The following is a 21,065-nucleotide window of genomic DNA, read 5'->3' on the forward strand; positions in this document are numbered from 1 at the left end:
TTGTTCACTTTTGTCTCCAGCACCTAATGCACTGCTGTCACAGATTATACTATTAAAAAATATGTATGGAATGAATGATAGGCAGTAACATCTCTCAGCAGCAGCCAAAGGTGAGTACACCCATGAACTGACAGCAAAGGCAGGCAGTACTTTAAGAAATGACAGCACGTACCTTCTTTACTTCAGTCCTTTCCCTCCAAAAATATGACAGCAGCAGCAGTTTAAGCAGGAAGCTACACCCAAATGTCCCACCTCTGTTTCCATCAGATAACTAGCTCACTGTCATAAGCTTGGGATATTCTGAGGGGATCCCAGCTGGTGCTGCTTTGATTGTAATGCCAAGGACAGAGTCTTGTCATTCAGAAGCAGTGTGGTGAATCAGTGCTTGCAGACACAGGGCACATACAAAATGCCATTCGTAGGAACAAGTGTAGCTCCTTTGCTGAAGAAGTTTCCAGGGCAGAGGTCAATGACTTTGCCATCCATTCATCCTCAAGGAGAAGGGCTTGCTTGACTGAGGCAAGGTAGGTAATTGAGCCAGTTGACTGCCTTGGGCGATTAGTGTCCCATAATACCTGTGGCTGCCATGGATAGGGTCTGTGCAGGCTGAGTGCATGAAGGCTCCGGTGCATGATGAGTTTAAGGGAAAAGTCGCCTGAAAAAAATAGCTTGGCTCTAAAATATCTAGCAATATTTATAGAAGCTGGGGGTTAAATTTTACTTCACTGATATTGTCCTTTACACTGACAAGTTAGATAAGATGATCTCATTTTTAAAATAATCTTTTGTGTTTAGGTATTTCTCTGGCAGTTTTGTATTACAATTTAAAAATAGACTAGCCTATGCCTATACTCACGTTGGCTATGGTATTTTCAACTTGATTTCTGAGACTCCTGACAGCTTTTGAAAGATTTAACAACGGGCAGCAAGAAAAACTCCCATAGAATCTGTTCTACAAAATTTTTTCTCCTGAAAAAAAAAAGACATAGTTTAGCAGGTAATATATTGCAATAAAAATAGGGTTACGCAATAATGGTTCATTAATATGGCAAATCATAACATAACCTTTTCTATTAAATGTAGAAAGCAATTTATTGAAATGAAGACGTCTTCTTCACTATGGCACATTTCCATAGTCATTGGTTTGAAAGGATTTTCTTATTATTATTCAAACAGTCATTTTGATTTGCACAGTAGATAACAGTTGTTCATGGCATTTTTATTTCTGCATAAACAGATTTCCATTTTGGTGAAGGTTAACACAGTAGGAATTTGTTTTTTACTTTTAGATATACTATGATACCACTAGAGCACTTTGTTTGGTATGGAACCGCTAATTCATCCTTCATGCCTTTATGATTTTGTCAGAACCACATGTCTCCCTTAGTTTTTCTAATCTAAAATAATCCCAGTGAAATCCTTTGATTGTCTGTTTGGACCTGCTCCATTCCTAAAGCAGGAATGTAATGGGCTTTATGGCACTACTTGGGAGTAATTTATCCAGCAGAGTGACTATAGATACTTGTTTTAATAAGAATATGCTTTATGGTAAGTGGGGACTGCTATTTAATTAGCCAAAGGGAAAGTAGTTCATGATACAATCTGTTCCAATCATCTTGGACATTAAACAAAAAGTCAGGCTAAGTTATTTATGCACATGCACTTTATTTGTAGTTGCTTTGAGCAAACCTCTTCTCTGAAACTTTACAGCATTTTCTGAGTGAGTTGAATTGTAGGGGGGAGGAATAGGGGAAGAAAAGGACATGAGAGCATCCTATAAAATTTTTGAAAAAGAAACAAAGTTTACTTATTGCTATCAACGTTGTTGAGTACAGCCACACCGAATGGAAAACAGGCAGAGAACTATTATTTATCTTCTGCCGTTTGGTAGTTTGCATCTTTAGTCCATTGTTGGTGGAAGATTTTTGCAGGATGTTAGTAAGGCATTATGGGCATGTGTGTGTGTGTGTGTGTGTGTGTGTGTGTGTGTGTTCCTGTGCATCTTTCCCTTCGATTTCCATTGCCTTCGACAGAAAGATGTTCCTGAAAATTCACAATTATGGTCCTATTTTTTATTATAAAAAAAGTAAAAGAGGGCTTCCCTGGTGGCGCAGTGGTTGAGAGTCCGCCTGCCGATGCGGGGGACACGGGTTGGTGCCCCGGTCCGGGAAGCTCCCGCATGCCGCGGAGTGGCTGGGCCCATGAGCCATGGCTGCTGAGCCTGCGTGTCCTAAGCCTGTGATCCGCAACAGGAGAGGCCACAACAGTGAGAGGCCCGCGTACCGCAAAAAAAAAAAAAAAAAAAAAAAAGTAAAAGAAATTTAAGATGTTCAATGAAGATCCAATCATTTTAATTTTTAGAGCAAAATTAAGCATATGGACACATTTTAAGAAATTTTTCCAACCTAATAAAACTTTAATGATGGTATAATGGTTGTAGGTAGTATTTATATTCTAATTGGCCAACACTTGGGGCAAGTAAGTCATTGATCACCCTTAGGATTGCCATAAGTGTGTTTACGGACCGATGAAAAAAAAGGAAACAAAATATGAGACTGTATTCTTAGGATATCACCTCCCAGATTATGGTTCACTCAGTAGTTATATGTATTTTTCTCTCCCCCTAGGTGTAAACTACTCAGTGTCACCTGTTATAAGCACAAGGAAACCAGGAGCTGGACTCTGAAGACAGACATGGTTCCACTACACTTTATTCTAAGGCCCTTGGGAAGTGTGGCCTAGGTGGTCTCTCCACTTTGTAGCCCTGCACAGAGGATCACATGAGCTAACATTCGCGAGTGCCTTTGTAGAGTGAATGCCTAGTGTAAGTTAACACTTGCGTGTAAAACTCCATTAGCACAAGGTTTGGATTATAATCATGTTTGCACATCCTCATGCAAGGCCCTCTGCACAGTCCAGTTTCCCTGAGTGGAGTCTGGGTGAACTGGTCTTCTGCTCTCCAGCAGCATGTAATTTTCTGCCCCTATTTCCTACCACCTCTATTATTTTGTCCATAGTTCATGTCTTGCTCTTTTCAAAAATGACTTTTAAAACTACAACTCATACTAAAGAGTTTTAAATCACGTAGTTTGTGTCCATCATCTAAGCAACAAACGCATTACTTTCACAATTCACCTGTCTCTCAGTAGCAAGGCAAAGATGTGACACCCGGCCTAGAGGCATTGGGAGAACAATGTGGGCCAAGGACTCTGGTGGCCGTCCAGTAAGTCAGTGATAAGGGTTACCCTACATAAGACTATTGTATAATTTTCATATTATTTTCATTTTACACCCTTAGTTTCTCTCCACCAGCAGCAGGTTTTCTCCCTCTCCCTCTGTTCTCCTGGGGAAGTCTTTTCAGCTGCCTAAACAAAGCTCCAATAATCGTTGCATATTGTCATAACCTAGACAGCTCAGAGAGGTTACAAAAGGTTTTGGAGTCATTACTGTTTTAACAATTGACTGACAATTCCCTAGTCCAGGTCACAGGGAAACAGAGGCAGTGCAATTGCCCCATGAAATGAGACTGCTCAAGTCTGTGTTCAGTGCTTTTAACGTAAGAAGACAGAAAAGGAAATACTAAAGACCGAACTTTCCTTCAATTCTGTGGTCTCACACATCCCTCAGTGACTTGGAAAGTTTTCTGACATGAGACAGTGTGCAGAGCGAGCTAGTCACTCCCCTTCTTCCTCCTGAAGACGTGTAAACAGCTGGTGCCTGCAACCCCCAGGCTGGAGGGAAGTAAATGCACAACTGATATTAAACAAATACATGCTTGTGCCAGGAACTCAGAAAATATTCCATATACAATGGGACAAAGGGCCCAGCATAGTTCGTAATCATTTCAGGTGTTAAGTGTCAAGCGCTGGGGTATCAGAGTCAATAATTTTTTTAAAGGCAATTACTTTCTTTTTCTTTGGAATTCTTTAGGTTCTTTTGCTACAGTTTTCCTAGCGTGGCATCATATCATTGTGAAAATTGTGGATTACCACAAAGCTAGTGTTCTTCAATTTTTGTTAGTGTTAATTGTCAAATTTTATTCACTTGCAAGTGTCACATTATTTTTAATATTTTCTTAAGAAGTCAATATGACATCATTTTTCACTCAACCTGTGATTGCAACTCACTGGCACCAATCTGAGCTGGAGGTGGAGATAAAAGTGAGAGTGAGCTCAGCTTCTGTTCATAACACTGGTGTTCAGTGGTCTAGGCTAGGCAATAGGAAGCTTGAACACACAGTTAGGAATGCAGACGTATCATCAAGTAACACTTATGAAATGAGTCTGAGTGGCACTGATCTAAGTGGTGAGTGGAGTGAATTAAACACCTTATACCTGTCTTCCAGGACAGTGTTGATCTTGTTGACTCTGAGGCCGAGTGAGCTGTGGTTGTCTTCATCTTTTTACACAATAGCTACTCAGCTGATCTGTTGACAAAATTGAATGAGAAGTACAAAAAAAAAAAAAAACCCTGAAAGTCAAGCAAACATGGAACTTAATAGAAATGAATTAGATGGGCTGGCATCTCTTTGGTCATCAACTTTGCAATGCTGGAAGTTCTGGAATCCTCAAGGGTTTAAGAAGAATGGAATGGATATCTAACTCTATGTCAGGATTGATGCTTATAGTTATCATTATGGTGTTTTCCACATTGTATGACTTAGTTTTTTTTTTGTTTGTTTTTTTTTTGCGGTACGTGGGCCTCTCACTGTTGTGGCCTCTCCCGTTGCAGAGCACAGGCTCCGGACGCGCAGGCTAAGTGGCCATGGCTCACGGGCCCAGCCACTCCGAGACATGTGGGATCTTCCCGGACCGGGGCACGGACCCGTGTCCCTTGCATCGGCAGGCGGACTCTCAACCACTGCGCCACCAGGGAAGCCCTGTATGACTTACTTTTGTCTTTCTCACCAAACCACAAGCTCCTTGAGGATAGATTTCATGTTATTTCTTTTTTCATCCCCAGCATCTTCTACAACTTCTGCAGCAGGAAATTGCTCAAGAACTGTTCCACATTGGATGAAGAACGTGACTGAATGAACAAATTAATGAATACAGCTCACTCAGGAGTAGGATAAATCCTAGTTGTTCTTTCCACATTACCAGGGTCACTTCACACCTCAGATGATAATCTTTCCTATATAAGTAAACTTTCAGAAAAGAAAATTATGTTATAATCACATTCAAAATGGAGCTCAGCCTGAAATTGCTGCTTTAAAATAATTATCCTGCAGGAACCTGAGTGTCTTAAGAATAATTAACATCCTGTGCCAATTGGTGTTTCTGTTTCATTCTGCTGGAGGCCCCGTATTATAGATTTCCTGACATTTTTTAATGGGAAAGAGAAAAGTATAAATTATGGAAATTAAAAATACTAATGTTTCTATTTGCCCTATTGTTCATAATCATAACCCAATTTTTAATGTTCTGTGCTAAGAGCTTAGTATATATAATCTGAATTTATTCTATTTGATTCGGTTAAACATTTTGCTATTTCTTGTTCTGGAAGGGCAACAAAAATAAGTCATTACCTGTTTGGGAAAATGTTAGAAACAACCTTTAAAAACTTGAATTCTTTCAAAGCACACTTGCATCAATTATTCCTTTCTCTCATGTCGGCCATGGAAGGTGGACATGACAGATGGTATGATCTCTATTTTACAGAGAATACTTAAGTTTTTTTAATCCATTTAGTTCTCAGAAAGGATACTACCTACGCATGACCCACAGGAGGTGCTGGATCTACAAAGCTAAACATGGTTTCTTCTCCAGTAACTCACAGCCTAGATGAGGCACTATTGCCCTTAGACTCAAGTAACCAGGGTCCCTGCACTAAACACTGAGCTTTAGAGGACCCTACTTCCCTCCTCTGTTTTTTTTTTTTTTTTTTCCATAGGGCCAAGGAGATGTGTTCACCCAGAACTTGAGCCACCATCCCTTCTAGACTACACGCCAGATACCTGAGCCCCAGAGTTCCCACTCAGTGAGGAAGCCGTCCTTCCTGGGCTTGTGCAGAACCTATTCCCCAGGTTCATCCTCCCAAGGCCACACCACTCATCCCTAGGTCAGGTAGGTTTCGGGGGCGGGGGTGGGGGGGAAAGCCCACGAGGCATAAGAAAGAACAAAAGGTGGGAAGAGAACAATGGACTGCTCCAGGCAAAAGTTAGGGACAGGCCTGAGAAGAGGAGGTAAGGTCAGCAATTACAGCACTACGCATGGTAACAGGTATGATGGAAGTGAACAGAGAACTCTATGGAAAGACGGAAGAAGGACACTTAACCCAGCTGCGGAATGAGGGTGGGAGGAAGAGATGTTAGCAAAGTCTCTTAGAGAAGTTAAATTGTGGAGACTGGGTTAGAATTATGTTATGAGAGCAGGAAAAAAAAAAAAGGAAGGCCTTTTAGTGGAGGGAAAGATGCGTAAAGGCAAGGCACAGAGGCCTAAGATCACTTGGAGATCCATGGACCTGCAATTTCTTCCATGTGGCTGAAGAAACAGAGAAAGGGGACAAAAATAAGTTGGAGGGGAGAGATGGACAATTGTTGATATTTAGCTGCCAACATTCACTACCTTTCTTATGGCAATATGCATCTGATTTTATTTGGATTCTTGCCTTTGAGAGCCATTGGGCAGGACTAATAGGATGCCCTGGTTTCTATTATCCTGAGAACAAAAAGAGTGACAAAAAGGCTGAAAATTGCTGAGGTCCTTTTGTTTACAGAAGCATTCCCACATGGAACAATCAAGCAGCTTCTAACTTTGAACCCTTTTGAAATGGCCTGGTTCTTCCCAGCACCTAATCTGGTTCTGCCACCTTATATTTTAACCTGTCAGCACCACATATCCTTCTAACAAATTTGATTTTTGGTTAAATAAATCATAGTCAGTGTCAGCTGATTGAAATCAAAGAGCCCTAGCTGACATTAGAAGAAAGCATAGCCTGATTATCAAAGGCCTTGAATGCCAGCTATGGAATTTTGACTTTATTTTGAAGGCAATGAAGAATTGTAATAAACATGAATGAAATGGCTAAATGACTTGCCAAAATGTCTGGCCACTCTAACTTACCAACTTCCTAAGGATCTGGAACTCTCCATGGAGGTAGTATGTTAAACACGCAGCCGTCAGGAAGACAAAGAAAACATGATAGCTGTTAGTATTCTTCCTATTACTATTAAAGTCATTGTAGCTTTCCAGTTGATTTAATTTTGCTCATGAAAGAATGAATATTGAGCTCATGGCAGTCTCTGTACTTTCCCTTTTTATATTTGGAACATGAAATAGTAATTGTTACCTAGATTAAGACATTTATAAATACAGAGGAGTAGTACTGTGTATGTGTTCTTCTTTATGGTTATCATACACTTTTACATGTTCTGTGTGTAAATATTAAGAATAGATTGTCTAAGAATTAGTTAAGTTAGAATAAACTTGTTCATTCTGAAAGCATGTATTTAGTATGATTTATCTGTCCACCTTGATGAAAAATTATTTTTATATGTTTTAAAGAGGAAAGATAAGTGTGATATATTTAACTCTTGAACTAATTTATTCATTCATTTAGCAACTATTAATTAAGGCATTTTAATGCAAGGTGCTATACTAAGCACACTTTATGATGACCACCCAAGTAGTTCTTTTTCTTTTTTTTTTTTTTAAGAAGATGTTGCGGGTAGGAATTTATTAATTTATTTATTATATTTTTTCTGTGTTGGGTCTTTGTTTCTGTGCGAGGGCTTTCTCTAGTTGTGGCAAGCGGGGGCCACTCTTCATCGCAGTGCGCGGGCCTCTCACTATCGCGGCCTCTCTTGTTGCGGAGCACAGGCTCCAGACGCGCAGGCTCAGTAGTTGTGGCTCATGGGCCTAGTTGCTCTGCGGCATGTGGGATCTTCCCAGACCAGGGCTTGAACCCGTGTCCCCTGCTTTAGCAGGCAGATTCTCAACCACTGCGCCACCAGGGAAGCCCCCAAGTAGTTCTTAAACATTCAATGAGTGACAAAACAACTGTGTTCCGTGCATTGTTTTATAATCACTCTGACAATTCTAAGGTTAGTCATTTTGAATCAAACCTCTTCAAATCTTTGAAAATATAAATGTTCCAGGGACCTTGCATATCCAGGAAATTATGTGTGACTGTCTGGGGGTGTGTGCGTGTGTTCATCTTTGTGGTTTTTGCAAATATGGAGACCACAAGGTAAAAATGAAACCTTGATGCCCTTATGACTTTATTAGCTATTGTACTCTGAAGACAGCAAGCCTACATGTTTTGAAATTTACAGTTTCCTGGAGCTTTTCCACAAACAGTTTTGACGTAGTATAGAATACTTGATCAACTGTCACCCAAGGCAACTTGAAGGAAATGCAGGAAATGGAAGGGTCTATTTTGAACCTTGAAAATACAAGGCCTTCTCTTTCACCATGATGAGGAAAAATAAACATTTTCCTTCTAGAGAAGATCTATGGAACACTGAGGCTGAAATTCCAAGCTCCACATTACTAAGATTTCTGGACATCGTCACAAAACTGCTAAGGAGCATTTGCTGCTCTTTGCAAAGCTTGCCAGAAGACAAGTTTAGTGAGAGCTGTAATTTTATGATCGTAGATATTACACCTGACACCATCTCATGGTTAAAAATGAATTTGGAAAGATACAAGGACTCAATTAGCAAAGCAATGACGAACAAGCAGCATTCCAAAAATCCTCATTCTCTGATACTTTGACATTTATAGCTGTCTGAATTTAAGGAGGATGCATAATCTTATTCAGTCTCAGTCATCTCATCTTTAAACAGAGCTAAGAATACCTACTCCTTAAGATTACTGGGACAATTTCATGAGATAATGTATATAAAGTGCAAAATGAAATTCCTGGCATATACTAGGAGTTGAATAGACGCTGTGTCTTTTCTGATCTTGTTAGTGCCTTACATGATTTACTCCCAGGAGAAGGTAAGGCTCTTTGAAAAATGGTATTTATTTTACCAATAGTAGTAATAAGAAAGTTATCTACCAATTATTGAAGACCTACTTTGTTCCACAGTAATAAGGTATTATGTCTCTATCGAACAATTACATAAAGTAAACCTTAATATTCTCATTTTGCAGATAAAGAAAATAAAACCCAGAGAAGTTAGATGACTCGAGTAGGAACATATAGCTAGTAAGTAAAGCTGCATGTGATTCTAGGCCTGATTTCAAAGACCCTACTCTTTCCATTTGTCCACATATATCAGTCAAGAGACTATGATTAAGAAGCTAATCAATCATTTATACAAATGACTATAAGAATAGATACAGCATCAAAAGTGTTTAAGCATTACAGACATCTTAATAATGTCTGGGCATTTTTCTTATACTTCTGACTTCTATTAATAGTAAGCATTTTATTTCTTAGTTTTCTTAAAATCCCTTGGTTAAAAAAATCAATTTAAGATTTGATATTTACAAACACGCTATTTGAATATTTTTAAGGATTAAATTTTCCCATGATGTCTCATTTGCTAATATGTACATTCTGCCCCTATACGCACAGAGTACTGTGAGGCTTTCTGGTCTACTAGGAGCAGGCTGGAGGAGGGATTGAAGCTAGTATTTATACCTTAATTCCCTGGGTTGGAGTGTTAATGTATGAATACCACTTGGCCTCAGGGTGCAGTCACATGAGGCATTCTCAGTTAATTTCACTACTTGATAAAGAGTCAAGAATGTCTTATCAGAGGTCCTTCCACAGGGATTTGTCTTCCATTTCATACTGTCAGTAGCCTTTACAAGAAGCCCTGATAAATTCTCACCAATGATTATGGTCCTCTGTACTTATATTTTATTGTCAATAATTGTATATGTGAATGTATATGTGGATGCCCACCTGTCCCAAATGAGAAGGGCTACAGGTTTATTTTCCCACTTGATTTATCTGAATAACTATTTTTCCTCATTGTAGCCATTATGGAGAGCAGTAAGCTTTATTTTTCCCCTGCTGTTCTCTCCTATCCGCTTGGTGAGAATACCATGGTGTGAGTGGGTACCCTCTGTAATCTCAGTGCTAAGCACATTGGTATGTTGTTGTAACTTTTCCCCTCTTAAAAGTCTTTCTGTACTATATTATAAATACCAAAAGAATGTTAGTAGAAAAAAACACATAAATGCATGTTATTTTGTTTTTAAAGAATTTATAGGAGGTTGAATTTTTTGAGGGGGGAAGTTGGGACAAGGGGAAGTATTGTTTTCACTTTTAATTTCATGTTGACCAATATTTTTACTGTGAGTAAAATTAAAACATACTTTTTCCTGAGTTTTTACCAAGATATATATTTTTAAATATTAGGTATTCTAGGGTATATATCTAACTTCTTCCAAGGGTCAAGCCAATGGATAGATCACTTTGGCTCAAGATATAGTTCTTCCCTCTACCATCCATTAACACTTGCTTATGATGACAAATTCAAGTTTAAGAATAAATGATTTCTCTTTGCCTTTTTTCCATCTAAGGAGAGAAAGTGAATTTTCTTGAATATCTGAGGACTGTATATGGAAACCAATCATTGGGCCTAGTCTAGTAGGTGATAATGATATAAACCAACTAAAGGAAATGAAATGAATGATGAGACTCTTGAGTATATTGGAGAGACTGACTGAATATATTAATGAATGAAGTCTAATGAGGGTGACAGGGTTGGATTCCTACATCAAAGAAGCCAACAAGATCCCCAACTCATGGCAAACAATTATTTTGTTTCTGATTAGTAATGATAATTATGCCAACCCTAAAATGGAAGTAACATGTGAACACAGTACTGCTGAAGAACTGAAGCCTTGGAATGGCTACTTCTTAAAAGCATGAAATCCCTTTCTTTGAAAAATTCGTGAGACATAGTTGAACAACAATTTTTTTAGTTGGTTTAGGTACTCTTTAGACCAAAATGTGTTAGTTGATTTATTTTAAGAATATATGAACACACTACACTTATTAAATGATAACATTATAGAGAAGCTAGAGTCCCCTTTAATCCCAGAGGTAACCACTATTCTGAGTTTGATGTGTATTCTTCTAATGCTTTTTTTGCTTCCTAATCCCACTGATTTGTGCTGTGACTTCTTGACTAAAAGCTAAGTGTGATTATGGCAATAGCATTGATTTTTTCAGGTATGGCTTGTAGAATTAGTCTCACTACTTTAAAGTTAGATTTTGTATAATTCATTTTTGTAATTCTGTTCAGTATTTCCCCAGGCCTTCCAATACTTAAACAGAAACACACAACAGGGAAATAACTCCTGAGGCAGCACTCAGATGGCAGGAATTCTACAATCACTTATTAAATTGGCCTCCTAAATCCTGAGCGGATCTAGTAAGATGGAATTTCAAAGGATGTTACAATGTATTAAATACCACTTTACTTAAAAGAAAACCAAAGTTCAGAAAATTAGAACTAACAGGGCTCCAGTGGGAAACCTTCTTTTTCTTCTACCTCTCCTCCTCTCCCCCTTCTCTTAGTATCTTGCAGAGAAAGGGAAGAAGAACCAAACATCAAACTAAAGAAATGTTCCAAACCTTTCCTCTTGCTTACTGGAAGTCAGTCACTCTACTCTTCTATGGTGCTGCTTGGTTAGAGAGTTATTATTAGGATTTATAAGCAGTCCCATGATAGACTTAGATGTTTTAGGTGTTTATAACTGTCATAAAAATTTAGTATGGCATACAATGTCTCAACCTGGCAGTAAATTTTGCAATAATACTTCTCTGTATTGTAAGAAAGTTGTTTGTCTGTCTTCAAGGGGTTGGAAAAATGGTGGAACAGAATAAGAATTTCATCATATCAGGAAAATTTTGACCCTGGGAGGAAGAAGCTGTCTTGCTTTACACAAAGTGCTATGAGGAACGGTGATATATGGCATAGTACATTAGACCACAGAACAGCCTCTGCACTTACCAGCTAACTCACTTTGGACAAATTATTTAACCTCTCTGTCCCTGAAGTTCTGTATTTGCACAATGAAGATAATAATAGTAACCACCTTATAAGGTTTTGGGGAACATTGAATGAATTAATATATGGTAAATGTTTAGAATAGTGCCTGGCATATAAAAGAACTATGTGTTTGTTATTTAATATTATGTTAGAGAGCTGGCTAAATTCTCTAAATTCTTGTCCAGACAGCTTCACTGATAATTAAGCTGTGTTTTCAGGTATATAGAGATTAAGACAAAACATAATTGTGATAGTCATTATGCAGCATATGTAGTCAGACAGTGACAGTGAGTAGGATATCTCACGTTTATATTTTTGTTAGACACAGTCTAGGGACAAGAAGCAGAACTCTATGAAATGCCATCGTACTCACAGAAAGGGAGATGCAGACAAAGTTGAATCCAAAATGGGTAGAGGGTGCATGTTGGACTACAAGGTAGCATATCTAGCAAAGATCATGGCTTTGATCTTGGTTAACTTGAGTCTCAAACAGGTGTTAGTCTTAGATCTTACTTCCCAAAGGGTCTTATCATTTAGGATTAGGTGTAGTTGACTCTAAAGACAATCTGAAGTTTCTTCTAAACAACTTTTCCCAAAGATAATCAGTTTAGTGGGCAGACAGGGTACTTTCTCAGTAAACCTTTGGCAGGCTGATGTTTGTAAGCTGCCCTTTGAGCTCTGTGACTGCTGAATGACAATCTCTTTTCTAAAGATCACTGTGAATCTTTAGCATGACATATAGGAAGAAATGGGGTCAAAGCATAATGCTTCTATTTTCCACATTTAAAAAGTGTCTGCTTCTTTTTTTCCCCTCTAAGCCAGTGGGGTGTGTGTGTGAGTGTGTGAGTGTGTGTGAATTGTTTGCAGATGACACATTTATCTTTACTATGTCTTAGGCCTTTACTGGGGACATGATACATTATCTTTGATCCTCACAATAATCTTGAGAAGTAAATATTCTTATTCCCATTTAAAAGAAGGAAAGCTGAGGTTCAGATAAGATACGCTTGCAGAGCTAGTAAGAAATGGAACCTAGGTTTGAGCATAGGTCTGACTCCAAGGCATGAGCTCTTGCTTTCATAATGAACTCACTTGTGAGGCGTGCCTACCTTTAGGAGTTCCTAAGTTGCTAAATCATGGAAATAGCCATATAGAAGAGATAGGTAGAATTTGTTTTTGGCTCTCCTTTCATCCATTTCCTTATCATCATCCTTCCCAATCATTCACTCTCATATCCACTTTTCTCATTTTGTCCTAAACACAACCAATCCAAGTTTAATACTCTTTTGAAACCTAATTGCCTAAGTCTCAGTTATCAAGACCATGCTTGGTAATTAGAGCTAACCTGATAGACCACTTTATACTAAATCTATTCATTTAAACTTGCAGTGCTGCATTTCTGGCCCTTCCATCCAGCAAACTCTGCTGTTTCCAAACACCATCAGGACTCTAAGGTGGAGCATGCCAGCATGAATTGAAACTGACATAAAGCAGAGACAGAAAGTAGTTCTCATGTATTTTCCTACAAACAATTTCCACAATAGGCAGTGTGCTACTATTTCCTCTTCATTTGTCCTGAGCCAATGACAAGTTCTTATTTAAAACTTTGTTTTTTGAATTTTATTTATTTTTTTATACAGCAGGTTCTTATTAGTTACCCATTTTATACATATTAGTGTATATATGTCAATCCCAACATCCCAATTCATCACACCACCACCACCCCCAGCCACCTTGCCCCCTTGGTGTCTATACATTTGTTCTCTACATCTGTGTCTCTATTTTTGCCCTGCAAACCAGTTCTGAGGCCAAAGATTGATAACTTCCATGTTCAGCTCACGTTGAGCACTTTTTCCCTCCTCCATTTCCTTAATATACTGTGTGTTATTTGTGCACCAACCTCAATCCTAATAGATAATAGATATCTACTATCTTTTTGTCTATCTGGGGTTTGGTGATTTTATTAACCTTTGAGTCCTCTTCTTCAGCATTAGTGCCTTGTATAAGTTTCAGTGAAGAAGAGATTAGAGCCAGGTTAGGGGCATTGCAAGTTCAAATTCTTGCTCTGTTATTCATTAACAGTGTGATAATAGGCAGATTGTTAAGCGTCAATGAGTCTCAGTTTCCTTATCTGTAAAATGGAAAGAATAATAGAACTTAATTCATAGAGTTGTTGTGAAGATTCAACAAGACAATTCATATAAAACACTTCATACGTTTTGTCAATTATATCTCAATAAAACTGAGGAAGAAAATACTTCATTCAGGATCTGGCACATTGTAATTCATCATTGTTACATCTGGCAAAATTTTTAAATTGTGAAAGCCAGCAGCAGCAGGCCTGTAGGCCTATGATTTGTAAAGATTGAAGTACAACACAGGAAATGTATACAGTGAAATTAACACTAGCTCTAGCTTGTTCCATTTATAATCTAGGTTTATTCCTTGAAGGAAACATAAAAATCATGTAGATTCTTGATCCAAGTTGATTGGTTATTATTATTTAGTTATATTCTCAAATAACTATTGAATATTTACTATTTACTAATACTAGTTATCAGAGAAAATATGCTGAAAGGTAGAGGTTAGTAAACATTAACAAAAAAAAGCCATTTAAAGGTAAAGTGCTTCATTTTATATAAATCTTTCTATCTTTTATTAAAAAAATTTGATGCTATATAAATTGCATTCAGTGAATATAACCTTTTCTTGATCTGATTACAAGATATAAGTTTTCTTGTTAGAAGGCAGAATTAATTTTCAGTCTATAATCAGCTTGGTGATTCCAAAGTGATATTTACTACTTGGGACCATTCTCTTTCATCAATGTGACATAAACTATAGTATATTGTTATATAGATTATAAAATATGATAACACCCATTGTAACTTACAACGTATGTTCTGAGAACTGAGGTTTTTGTATATTCTGTTCACTCCTAAATGTTCAGCACCTGGAACAGTTCCTGATACTTATTGCTAATGATGTGTTTTGCTGCTATATAGTAGAGTTTGTGCTAGATACTATTAATTTTGATAAGAAATGGCTCCTCTTAAAAAGATACTCACCATAAACTAAGAGAGAATATTATTAAATCAATTAAAATGAAGTAAAAGATATATGCTTGGGGTAGAATAATGGCCATTGGGCCTGCGGAATTTAGAGATGGAAAATTTAGGTTTTCAAGTTAGTAGGAGTTTTCCAGATGAACATAAATTGAAGTTGGAAGACATTCTAAGCCTAAAATGATGGATTTCTGGAAAACCATGTTACCTTTAGTATTTTCAAATAGTTTGGAATGACCAGATATCATAGTGTGAAAGAAGGGTGTCAAAGAATAGGGCAGGAGAAGAGGACAGCACCCAGGTCATAGGAAGTCTATGTGACCTTGAGAAGCAAACTCTTTTATTTTGTGGGCAAAGGGGTACCATTCATGTAGAGTTATAAAAATGGAGAGGTGTAATGTTTGCCTCCAATAAAGGTCAATCCAGCAATGGTAGGAGAATTTGTTGGATGGTAACAAGACTGGAGGAAATCAACAGGCAACTTGCCATCATTTAGGAAGAGATAAAAAAATATTAAATAAGGCAAAGTCAGTGTGGCCACTTGGGGAAATGTTAAGAGGTAGAGTAAAAGGAACCTATGGACAAGAATGAGGCAAGCAAAGAAGGAGAGGCCAAGCTTTCCTACTTGGGTAGAAAGTGGATGGTAGGACTATTAATCAAAATGTAAATTCAGTTTTGAAAAAGTAGGGATTTCATGTGGATATGTCCAATAGGTAGTTATTACATACATGGGTTTGTAGCACAGAAGTGAAGTTTGGGCTGGTGGTATATCTGGCATCTTCAGTGTTTGGAAAATCATCCAGAAAGATTATTGAAAGTTAAAAAAGAAAAGGTATACTTCTAAAGAGAGTTGTCTGAGCAATTGTCAGACAATTGTAAAGCAGAGGTCTCCAGTGGATGAGCCCCATCTACATACACAAAGCTCTCCAAGCAGCTTTTTATATTATGCCCTCATTCTGAAAAGATGAAAGGAAACTTAACATTAAGATCACCAATAATAATAACAATGTTCCATTGTATAAGATGCTCCATTGAAGTACAAGAAGAAAATACTGCAGCTTCTAAGTATGTTTATTGTCCATATTGAGAATAAGAATGAAATTAATTTATACGAAAATTTAACAGATTAAAATGACCCTCACTCAGTCCATGTTTCAGAGGACCATGTGTCATCTAAGGTCATCTAAAGGTCCCTAGAAGAAAGGTAATAATTCTATAAGGTAAAATGCTTAATAGAGTCAACTTCAACTCGTTTATTTTACCCGCATTGTGGTATATTCTAGTTTATGTAGGGCCAGTGATATGAATTCACATAATATGTTATCAGATTTCAACTAAACTAACTCTCCTAAATGAACAAGTGACTCACAAATTTTCCAGCAAGGAAATAAGGCTGATTAAAGATAGACCTGTAATGCAAGCACAGATGAATATAGGAAACATATAGAGCTGACATGTCTACTCATAGAATAAACTCTGAGCTAAAAACAATGAGGGTTTACTTGGATCCTTCAATATTCTTCCAAAATGACTAAAAAAAATCAAGAAGGCTACTTGAAATATAGATTTATCATCCACTATCCTAAAAATAAGCCTCAAATGGAAAATGTGTGTTGAGATATTAGTTAATGACATTTAAAAATAGTGTTTGTTTCATTGTTATAAATTTATATTTTGTGCATATATTTTAAGGTATTCAGGGACTATGACATAATATAACTGATAAATAAAGTACATATATAGAAGGTTGGTTTCTGGTATTTAAAATTTTAAAGGTAGGAATGAACAATCAACAAGATTTGGAGAGCAGTGAATGAAGGAGTCAATATGTCCTTTGAGTAGGGTTAAGGAGAGTCAAAAGGGATTGTCATTGCTTACATTCCTTCATCATACCAGGCAAGAAAGGGGTTCCCTTTATTTCTCTGTGTAATACATCCCTGAAAAGAAAGCCACAATCTTCTCATCACACTATTGATCTCATTACTGAAATTAAACCTCTGAGCCATAACAGGGCATAGAAGCAAGAGAAGAAATTTTAGCAATGTGGTGATTTTATTAAATGTTTGTAAGCCTTAGTGCCAGAAATTACAAGTGCAATCATTGGTCCTATTTTCACAGACCATTAAGCAAACAACCTACTTCTGTTTGGACTATTTTATTTGATTCAGGTAACATAAAAGTCTTTCATAATAAGAAATCCATGAAGAAAAGTTGACTATCAATATGCTTCCATTTAATCATGTAAACTTTCATATAAATAATATAGCTATATATTGTAAGCTGTGGCATTTACACTGGGCCATCCTTAAGATTCGTGGATCTTCCCACAGCCCTCAGTTGGTTCTGGGTGATCAGAGAGTGCAATCTTCACTAGAAAACTTAGTTAAAGGCTTATAGGGATAAATCCAAAATGGAAACTGTAGTGTGAACTCCATTTACTTTCAATGCTTGAATTGCTTCGGTGAATTGCAATTCCCAGAAAGTAAAGGGCTAAAGGAAAATAGTAGCAGTACATTCAGTAAAACCAAAGATTAGACTATGAATGAAGATTAGACTTTCAATGATTGTTACTTATGCACACATATTAATGTCCAGGAATTAGATGACTACTGATAAATGAAATGACTAAAAAATTTAAAGAGAAAAATGCAGAATAAGGTAAATTTGGGTTTCTTTTAAGGAAATAAGTATTCTTCATAACTCTTTTGGGGTAAAAAAATAATAAAACTCTACAAATCTGGAGATAAAAATAAATAACACCTGCTTGGTAGGTGGTATATTATGAGAATTTGTATTTGGCATTTAAGTTTCTTAGTGGGTGAGCAAAGGACAGGTAGACCTCAATGTGGAGAAGAATATGGCAGTGATGGGGCTTGTTTGTTGTGGTAGGAAAGGTCAAGAAGCTAGATGATACTTATAAAAAGTACAGTTGTTAGAATGTTAAGAAGCCACCTTTACTGACCCATTCTAATCATCTACCATCAGTGACACACGCAAGTAGTCAGGGGAAAAAAATTATAATCATCACAGGGATTCAGAATTTTACCTAACCATAGTATTTCTTAACTTGCTTCCAAGTTGGCTCAAGAAGTAGAAGTAAACAATCTCTCTAAGTTCTCAAGTTCTCCTCTGACCAGGTCCACCAGTGAGTAATAAGGATAAGGAGAAATGATCCTTCAGGAAGAAGCTTAGCCACTGGACCAAATACAGGATCTATAATTATAAGCCCTTACTCTTTCCAAAGGGGGAAAAAAAAAAAGTTTGCTGGATTAAAAACACTTCCAAGAAATGAATGAGGTGATATGGAAGCAAAATAGTAAGAGTAAGAAAACCATGATCTTCTGATTAGGGGAGGGGTTGGGAGGTAAGAGAGAAGGGGTGTCTAAGTCTCATCCAAAGACTGCCCTTAGAGAGGCTCCAGGAACACATCTTTGGCCACTTGTGTTTATTTCAGCAGAAACTCATGTGCATCTTTGGGCAGTTTTGTGAGTCTACTGTAAAATTTGCATTATGTGCAAATCAATTGTGATCAAATAGTGATCAATTTCATCTTTAAGCTATTTTGAACAATTTCATAGTGATAACTGACTGAGATTTTCTTTGGATTTAAAAATGAGCTATTTTCCTCCTTATCTTTGTTATTGTATTCTACTTCTGCCTACAGAGCCTACACTGAATGAAACATATTAAAAACAAAGCCACCTGCACTTGGTCTTCTTTACTTCATGCTGAGTCGCTTACTAGTTCTCCTTTTGTTGGCTTTTGATCCCAGGTGTAACCCCAGCTTCTGATCCCCCTTGGCTATTCTCTTAAAACTAAGCTTTTCATCTTCTTGACATTTATGCCTCCTTTTCTTCTGTCTTCTGTTCTCACCAGCATAAAGGATCTTCTGGAAGGTTTTAATTTGCTTGGATTTCCTTCCTTTAATACTTCTCTTGATTCTGCAGAGGATACTTCCATGTCCTGAGCCCATTTCATTTGGTCTCTCTTTTAGACAATATAGTTCTAGTTAAAAAGGTTTCCTTACACTAAGATGTCATCAGCCAATTCTTCTTGCACCTCAAATACCAATATCAAACTTTCGTCTAAGACATCACTGAAGCTTCATCTTCGAGCATACTCCAGAATTTATGTCTAAATAACTGCAGGGATTGGAAGACAGTTCTTTTAACTACACATTTCAGAACCTGCCTCCAGTTTGTTGAAAATGGAACATCTCATGCAAGTAGTTTTACAGATGCAGCTGTGGAGAACTCAATATCAGGAAGCAGATGGGTAGCGGAAGGGGAAAAGGGGTATGAAATGTTTGCCTTTCGTAGATGACAAAGAAAAAAAATGGAAAGAAAGACTGCCACCATTCTGAGAGTCATTGTATGGAAGTACAAAAATATCCAATTGGGAAACATTCAATTTCAAGCTCCTCCCAACTCTGGATATTTTGTTTCTAAATTTGCCACCTCTGCTTGTGATCTTGAAATGGTAGCTAACCATTTCTAAGCTTAGTAGTCGTAAATCATCTCAGAAAGCAAACTACGTATATATTCTAGATACCAACAGTGATGAGAGGGAGAAAAAGGAAGGAACAGAATTGTTGGTATAGAATAATAATAACAGCTAATAATAATAGGAGACAGAGAGTGCCTCTTGACTGTCGAAGAACTGCTCTTGATGACACATAGAGCAGTTCCTGGACTTGATGGTAGAGAATACATATCTCTGGGAATCAAAGCAGAACCTAATTATGAATGAAGTCCAGTGGATTTCCCCCTCATGACCTGGTCCCATTATTATTGTTAATGAATGCCTCTTGCTATTCATTAGGACTTTGGGGAGCCAGCTGCATAATAAGAGTTTTGTGAGCTCCAAAAATTATAAGATATTTGGCATCTCTGCACTTACGTCTTCTTGTAACAATGTATTTTATTGTTTGGAGAAAGAAGGAGTAAATCTACCTGAAGCAAAAATGATGAAAGCTTTTAGTAATGTTTATGGTTATATGTGAATACACATTTGGCAAATTCCATTGCTGAAAGATTTGTGTGTGTGTGGTAGTAATGGTCTTCCCCTGTTTCTCTTTCTAATACTCACTTTTCTCTTCTTTCTCCTATTAGCAGCGTTCCTCTCTTTCCAACCTCTTCACTCCTCTGAAGAATAGAAGATAAACTGAGGTTGACCACTCTGGTCCTTGGGAGGAGAAACTTCTCTTTGGATACAGGTGATTAAACAACAAAAGGACTTGCTACCCACTCATTTTCCATTATCTCTGCATATCAATGGCTTTGTTTCAAAGGCAATTTTATAAGAAGCCCCAAAGAGGCAATTTGCCAATGGCAAGCAACTATATCAAACCTGGCCAACCTCAAAGGGATTTTGGATTAGACTATTGAGAAAACATCAGAAACGGAAGCTTCCATTTACTCTCAGCCTCTTACTGCTTCTAGTCGGGGTGAGGTAGTCCACACAATAAAAACCCAGGGCAGCAAGGCTGTTGAAACAAAATCAATAGACCCCCAAAGCTTCAAGTCCAAGTATGTGCTCTGGAATCAAGCAAAGCACCTGCTGCTTAGAGCTTTCTGGTCATAACAGGTTTAAATGAAGAAGTTATTATTAACCTGTGAGTTTTCTGATGGTTGTGGATTGAAAGGAAGGTCCTTGGTACTGTAATTCTAATAGCAGTGGTGATGATGGTGGAGGTGTTGCCTGTGTGTGTGTGTGTGTGTGTGTGTGTGTGTGTGTGTGTGTGTGTGTGTGTGAGAATATTTACTGCAAACTTATTCTTCACCTAGGAAGTTCTTGGCAGGAATTTAAAATGTAAGGGTTGTAAACTAACACGTGTGCTTTGAACAGTGCCAGGTTTACAGTCATGAGCGGGCAGTACATGGCACTATTAAGGATAACAAGAAGAATTCTCTGATTGGAACTCTAATAAATGTAGTAGCATGCTGTAATAAAGAGCACTAGAAAATGGATGAGGTATAACAAAATTATTCATAAAGAGAAATGGAAAAGGATGTCATGCTGAGTGGTTACATGCAGTT

This window comes from Grampus griseus (assembly GCF_964374135.1).
Source record: "Grampus griseus genome assembly, chromosome: 1".
Classification (NCBI taxonomy): domain Eukaryota; kingdom Metazoa; phylum Chordata; class Mammalia; order Artiodactyla; family Delphinidae; genus Grampus; species Grampus griseus.